At 40.4% G+C, this 7,484-nt stretch overlaps 1 pseudogene; it reads right to left on the reverse strand.

The window, feature by feature from the left end:
- Positions 1 to 4,348: 4,348 nt before the first annotated feature.
- On the reverse strand, positions 4,349 to 6,998 carry LOC123397117 (annotated as a pseudogene).
- Between the last annotated feature and the right edge of the window lie 486 nt (positions 6,999 to 7,484).

The following is a 7,484-nucleotide window of genomic DNA, read 5'->3' on the forward strand; positions in this document are numbered from 1 at the left end:
GCCCGAACCCAACCTGATGAGCCCGATGGGCTCAAAATCTAGGCCCGAGTCTGGCCCGTGGGCAAGATCGGATCAGGCTGGGTCAGGCTTTTTCAGACCAGGTCGGGTTGGGCCGACCCGACCGGGTATCCCATAGGCAGGTATAGTCCAGGTGCACGGCGCTTATGAAGGCTAGCTGCGGGCTCAAGGATGCACAGCTACAACCGCTCATGGGCTAGCTTGCTAGCCGCTATATGAGGTCTTCTTCGGTACAACCCCCCCTCCCTAAACGTATAAGGGCAGTATGGTCATTGCACGTTCCGTACCATATACGTCACGCCGTCCGCCCGCCCGTCGTACATACGCCACGTCGCCCACGCGTCGGCGGTTTGGCTGAGAAAAAAAAACTAACTTCGTCACGCCGACTCCGCGGCCGCGACCTCGCCGACGTGCCCCCCCCACACGTCTCCGCCGACGCCGCGAGTCCAGTACACGTCGCCTCCTCCGCCGACGTCTCGTCTTCGTCGCCGCCGGTACGCCGCCGCACACATCTCCACCGGCGACGTGACCCTCTCCCTCCGCTTCGACGCCGGCGGTTGCAGTGACCGACGTGGCACCGACGTCGAACGATGTCGATCAACCCTTCGACGACGGACAGTAAGTTTTTTCATTGAATCCATACAATTTTTCACGATTTCATTGTACATTGATACAATACCGATTTCATTATTAATAGATCAAGACAACACCGGATATGCTGGCGATGACTCTAGTAGTGATGACGAATCTTCGTCATTGAATGCAAATAAATCACTCGGACACAACTATATGAGTCAGGATGAATCATATAGTGGTAATGTAAGTGTTGTATACGTTGACTATAAATAATGAAAATATAAGTTATTACATTAACACTTACAATTGCTATTGAATTTAAATAGGTGCATGCTAATGAAGACAATGACGATTATGAAAGCGATGATCAATCTTATGCTGAAAGTGGAACCCAGGTATGTTTTAAATATGTTGTTGTATTATTACTAACATACAAATTGTATTACCACTTAAAATTTTGAATCTGTACAGAGAAATACCGATGGTGACGCTGAGACGAGAACCTTACATGATGAGAATGATGACAATAATGAGGATGATAACAATGATGATGATGGTGATAATGATGAGGATGTTAATAATGATGAAGATGATGATAATGATGAGGATGATGAGAATGCATCTACTGAAGGAAATATGAGCGAAGTAAGTTATATTACATGTTCAAATTACTCATGAAAACTAACATATCAAAAGACTGGCGAACATGGTGATATGTCTTATTTTGCAGGGGGGTGTTGATGGTTCTAATGGAAACGATGAGCATGTTGGCGATCTTGATTTTGACCTTGACATCAGCTATGATGAATATCAGCAAGAGACATTGGATAGGCATTGGGAAGTCATGGCCAAGACATTCAGGTCAGAAGGAGAGGCGTACATGTTATATAACCAGTACGCCAAAGATCGTGGATTTAGTATCAGGAGGGACTTGAAAAGATTTGGAAAAGGTTCCCAAAACGTTTTACGCATGAGGAGGTATCTCTGTTCCAGGGCAGGAAAACGATAGGCAAAATTTTTAACCATGGAAGGCCGGACCCGCAGACTGAGACCGGAGAGTCGATGTTTCTGTGAAGCCCATTTAAAAGGGAAGCTTGATAGAAAGAGTGGACTTTGGTATGTCAGCAGTTTCTTCAATGATCACAGCCATGTTCTCGCAAAACCGGACGAAGTCCCTTTCCTACGGTCTCACAATGTAATCAAAGATTTCCAGAAAGCAGAGATTTTAGCTATGGCAGGAGCTGGGATAAGAAAGCACATCATTTTTTATAACTTTGTCAGCAGGTACGGTTCGTATGCTAAGACAGGGTTTGGAAGGACGAAATTGTATAATATGTGCTACAGGGAGAAGATGAAACTGCTTGTCCAAGGTGATGCTGACACTGCTATAGGAATCATGTTGGCTAGAAAGGACAAGGATCCAGATTTCTTCTTTGAGCATACCGTTGACGCTGATGGTAGGCTGAACAACCAGTTCTGGTGTGATTCGCAATCACGTCGGGATTATCTTGACTATGGTGATGTCACTGTGTTCGACAGTACGTACAAGATGAATAGGTATGGAATGCCATTTATCCCTTTTGTTGGTCTCAACAATCACCGTTGCACTACGGTTTTTGCATGCGCCATTGTTTCAGATGAGACTGAAGGTACGTATGTTTGGCTGCTAGAGACGTTTTTGAAAGCTAACTGTCAGAAGAAGCCCTAGTCTGTAATTACTGATGGAGATGCAGCGATGATAAGGGCTATCAGGAAGGTGCTTCCTGACATGTGGCATCGTCTATGTTCATGGCATATTGAAAAAAAACATGCAGAAACACCTCCATCACAAGTCATTGAAGGAATTCAGGTCACTCTTGTACTACGCCACCACACATGCAGTTTTCGAGGAGAGATGGGCCACGTTTGTTCAGAAATGGCAGACGGAGAAAACAAAAACATGGCTCCATAGGATGTATAGGAAGAAGAAGCTTTGGGCTGCATCATATTTGCCTGGTGGGTTATTTCTTGGTATGTGTAGTAATCAGAGGAGCGAGAGCCTGAACTCATGCCTGCACCTACATCTGGACTACGGTATGACAATTGTTGATATGATTGTACACTATGAGAATTGCATCATGCGCCTGCGTGAGAATGAATCGCATGACGATTGTGTGGCCTCACAGACTCTACCAGTAGCAGTGACTCAGTGTAAGACCATTGAGGTGTTTGCTGCCAAAGCATTCACGAAGGCAAACTTTTACATCTTGCAGGAAGATTTAAAAAAGGTACATCAGCTTGAGGTAATTGATAGATTAAGAGGAGCAGACAGTCACAGATTCGAGGTTGCTTGGAAAAATAACAGGGATCATAGGTTTAATGTGGACTACGCACCAGGTAACTCTGCAGAAACTATAAAGTGCAGTTGTCGAAGTATGACTCGCAAAGGCCTTCCTTGCAAGCATATTCTTCATGTTTTGAATGCACTCAACTTACCTGCAATACCTAAGTGTTGTATCCTGCGACGGTTCACGAAGAAAGCAAGATCTGGATTGCCCGTGAAGCGCACCAGCGATCTGTTTTCATGGGGTTGGACGGGTAAGGAGGCCAGAGCTAGATATAGTACGTTGAGCAGTGTATCTGCAGAAGCTGCTCATATCGTATGTCATAACCCATTCTTATTCGACAAGATGCTGGCAGCAATGAAAGAAGTTATAGCGAATAAGGACATCTTGAATAATGAAGAACCCAGTCAGCAAAGCTTTGTGAGTAATGATGAATTTCAGCCTAAGCAGAATCATATTCTTATTCGTGATCCAGTGAAGGTGTCCACCAAAGGGGCACCTAAACAGAATATAAAAGGTCAGGGTAAGAATGCTCCTGAGGTGACCAAAAATGGAAGACCAAAAGCATTTAATGAGAAAAGCGGACGTCTATGTAGACTATGCACACTTCCAGGTCATAACAAGGCCACTTGCAACCAAAATCCAGTGTACGTATATGTTTGTTATTTTACTTATGTTGTTTCGTTTCGGTAATTATTTTCTTATAACCTATAATTTTTTTCATGCAGTAATTGGGGTTGAAGACAGAAGCGGTGTTATTGTAATCTTTAGATTTTTATATCTACAATAATATTGTGTTACATAAGACAATATATATATGGTTTTCTTGTTATTTAAGATAATACGTATTTTGTATAAGACAATACTACGAGCACTTCAGCCGACATCGATTATGCTATTTTAAAAATGCAAAAATGCATGTACCGACGCCATGACGGCGCTGTCTGTTCTGGGTGAAAACCCGTCGCATCGACCACATGCGTCGACGTCATGCAGGAGCAGTTAACCCCGTCGCGCCGACTGCGCGAGGCCGCCGACCCCGTCGTTTCTGGGCAAACGAACGTCGCGCCGACTGCATCCCCCGACGCCACGAGAACGCAGAATGACGTTGGTTTTTCGTGCAAAAAAATACGTCGTTGGGACTGCATGCGCCGACGTCGCGCGGGGGGCATTGACCCCTTCGTTTTTCGGGCTAAACCCGTCGCGTCGACTGCATGTCCCGACGCCACGCGAACGCAGAAAACGTCGCGCCGACTGTATGGACCAGAACATAGCACAGTTGATAGAATTTTCAACAACAAAGCATAATATTTATATATTACTAAAACTATATAATTACTATTATGTATAAAATGTTTAAACACAAAATATGATAAAATCATCTACTCCCGTAGTAAACTCAAACACGCATGAATCTCCTCTGATGTCATCTATTTCTTTCTCCTTGCAATCCTAATAACTTTGTCTTTAATTTCCCCAAGTGTGTTCTTAAAAGCAAAATCAATTGCCCTATCATTAGCTCCCTCGAACCATCAATTGATCTCTGCAAAGCAACACACAAATTATTTTAGTCCACTATAAATGTTCATAGTAAAGAGTACTAATATTAATTTTGTACCTATGAAAAAGATCGATCCCATGTATCGCCATTCCAATTTTTAAAGCAATGAAGAACAAATAATCCACAGGAGTTCCTAATACATGTAGTTAACAATAAATAATTATGCATCACACACATATAATACATCAACGTTATATTCAACTACATACTCACCCATCTTCTTGTTGAGGCATGTGGTAGGTTTTAATAGGCCATGTGGATACATCCAGATACTGCACAGATCCGGTTGCATTTGCTTCTGCAATATCTGCTCCAATTTCTCTTCTCTAAAAATAGCAATAAAACACAAGGAACTTTCAATAAATAATGTAAACACACTATGGTTCTGCAATGCAAATATGTATTAGAACCTACCAAGTCCTCAACGAGTTTTCTAGTTGTACTGTCAAGTTCTTTTCCCATCAACGAGTCTAGAACCTGGAACTCTTCCTTTTCCTTATGCATGACGACCGTAACCCAATGGGTGTTATCCTTGTTAAGAGCCATATAAGTCTGCATAAATAAAAAAAAGAAAATATTAACGAGATCAATGCAACATTTTTAATAGTAGTGCATTATTTGTATACATTACAACCACAAGAACATACCTTAGGTGCTTTGAAATACTCGTTCATACACCTATTTACGGGTTCATTAGAATTTGACACTTTTTGATACTCATTACCGTTTACATTCTTATCCTTTCTATATTCAAGCAGCCACGTCACCCTCCAAGTAGGTATTATGTAACGGTCGTCTTTAGATTCCTCCAACAAAAAAGATGAGTATGCATTCATAACCTGAAAATAATATAACAAATGTAATAATTGTACTTTGTTGTCAAATATAATGTTAAAAATATGAATAACTTACATCGCCGCTTATCCATTGGCGGTTCAGAATCTGACAAGCTCTCTCTACCGTCAAAGCGTCGGTCACACCATCATTGAAAATTTGTGTAGCTTTATGTTTCTTTGAGCGCTCACATGCGCGTACAAACATAACACTCGATTTTATTACATCGACGTCAGCACTACTTTTTTACCATCTACTTTATTAAACAATTCTGCAAATCACAAATTAAAATTAGTAAGCGTAACTCTACAATAAACTTTGTTCTACGAAAATAATATTGATTCATAACAATCTTACTCGCTTTGGCAGAAAGTTTTGCATGCTTGATGGGTTTAACAACAACAAAAGGAGACTTTATGGATCTTGATGTAGTGCGTTTACGTTTGCCAATCCCCTTTTCCACTTGCTCATCTACTCCATTGTAATGACCTGATTCATGTGATGAAATTTCATTTCTATCTAAAGACGTGACCGCCTTCTCATGTGATACCTCAGGTACTTCGATAGGATCACTCCAATCACCCTTGAAACTATTCAGATATTCTGGAGTGCAATAATAAGGTACATTACCTTGGTCATCATCCTTTTGCTTATTAATTTTACCTTGAGAAGGTGTGCGATAGTTGTCCTTATCAGACTGATAAACAAACTCCTTATGACAAAATGCACCATCATTTATAGATTCATTAATGTCACCATATAGATTCTCTTCTTCTTCCTCCATGTTACCGGTTTTATAGAACACACGGGTTTTGTTCATTTTCTCAATCATCCTCTAAAAAAATATTTATTAACAAGAGTTATTTAAGTGAATGAAATACATTATGCATGATAGTAAAATAGTGTTGCGTCGTTACCCGTGCGCATAACTCTGGCAAGCGACGCATTTCCTTGCGTATTTCCTTCAGCTCATGCCAAATGCGGTCCATAACATTACTCGCGGAGGCCTCTGATGTGTTGCTCTCTTTCTTCTTTCCACTAACAGTAGATTTTTTAGTACTTGACTTTTTATTTTTTTCAGCTTGTTCTTGAGCATTTTTTTTCACCCTATACTCATATATAATATTGTCATCAATCTACAAAAACAATAATTAGAGATCGATAATTATACATCTAATTTAGACAATAAGTCAAACCATGGAAATGCAACATTAAAAAAATAAATTTAGAGAATATGGATTACCATTCCAACACCACGACCATAATCATAGTCGTATTTGTCTCTTTTCTCCGTGACAGGTTCCGTCCAGTTCCTCATCAAGGGGCTCATAAGTGACAACGGATCATATTTTGGACCTATAATTGGTTGTACTTTCTCCCAATAGGCATACTCCAATACACCAAATAATTTAAATAATATATATCATACTGCGATTGTACTATACGTGAGTAATAAATCGAATAATACATACCTGCAAAAGGGCAAGGTTTCCATGTGGCCATTCCCTCACACGGCCATCCTCTAGAACCTTTCCAATCTCCGAAAGAAAGAATTTCAAAGTAAAATCATTCCAGTTGAACTTACTTATCATCCTTTTGTCCTTAAATAAGGCATAATATTCCTTCAGAATATATTCATGGGAGACTGGTGCGATTACTGTTCCCAACAAAACTAGAAACGTCATCCGGACAAAGTCATCATCCGTGTTATCATTCTTCACAATTTTATTGATAAGATCATCAATCATGATCTTACCCTTTTTTGTGTCCACAAAACTAGTTGGTATTCTTTTCATACTTTTTTGTCCTTCTATTTTAATAAAACCAACTACATCAACTCCTTGATTTTTCAATCCAAAAATAGATAACACATCATCATGCCCTATTGAAATAAGGCCTTTACTACCAGCTGACTCTTGAACCATGAATTTTTTGTTATGCCGATTGTAGCCTTGGATCAAAACGTGAAGTAAAAATTCACGCATCTTAACGGACGGCATTTGTAACATGCCCTGCAAATCCGTTTCATAAAACGTAAATTTTTGACTTGCTGAAAGTTTATCAACAAGACTAACCCACTTCTCAACAGAACATGGAATCACATCGTCGATTTCCATCCTTCATAATTTAAACAATTTGTCACGTATGATGCAATTTACTTGATATTTCAA

This window comes from Hordeum vulgare, chromosome 1H (assembly GCF_904849725.1).
Source record: "Hordeum vulgare subsp. vulgare chromosome 1H, MorexV3_pseudomolecules_assembly, whole genome shotgun sequence".
NCBI lineage: Eukaryota > Viridiplantae > Streptophyta > Magnoliopsida > Poales > Poaceae > Hordeum > Hordeum vulgare.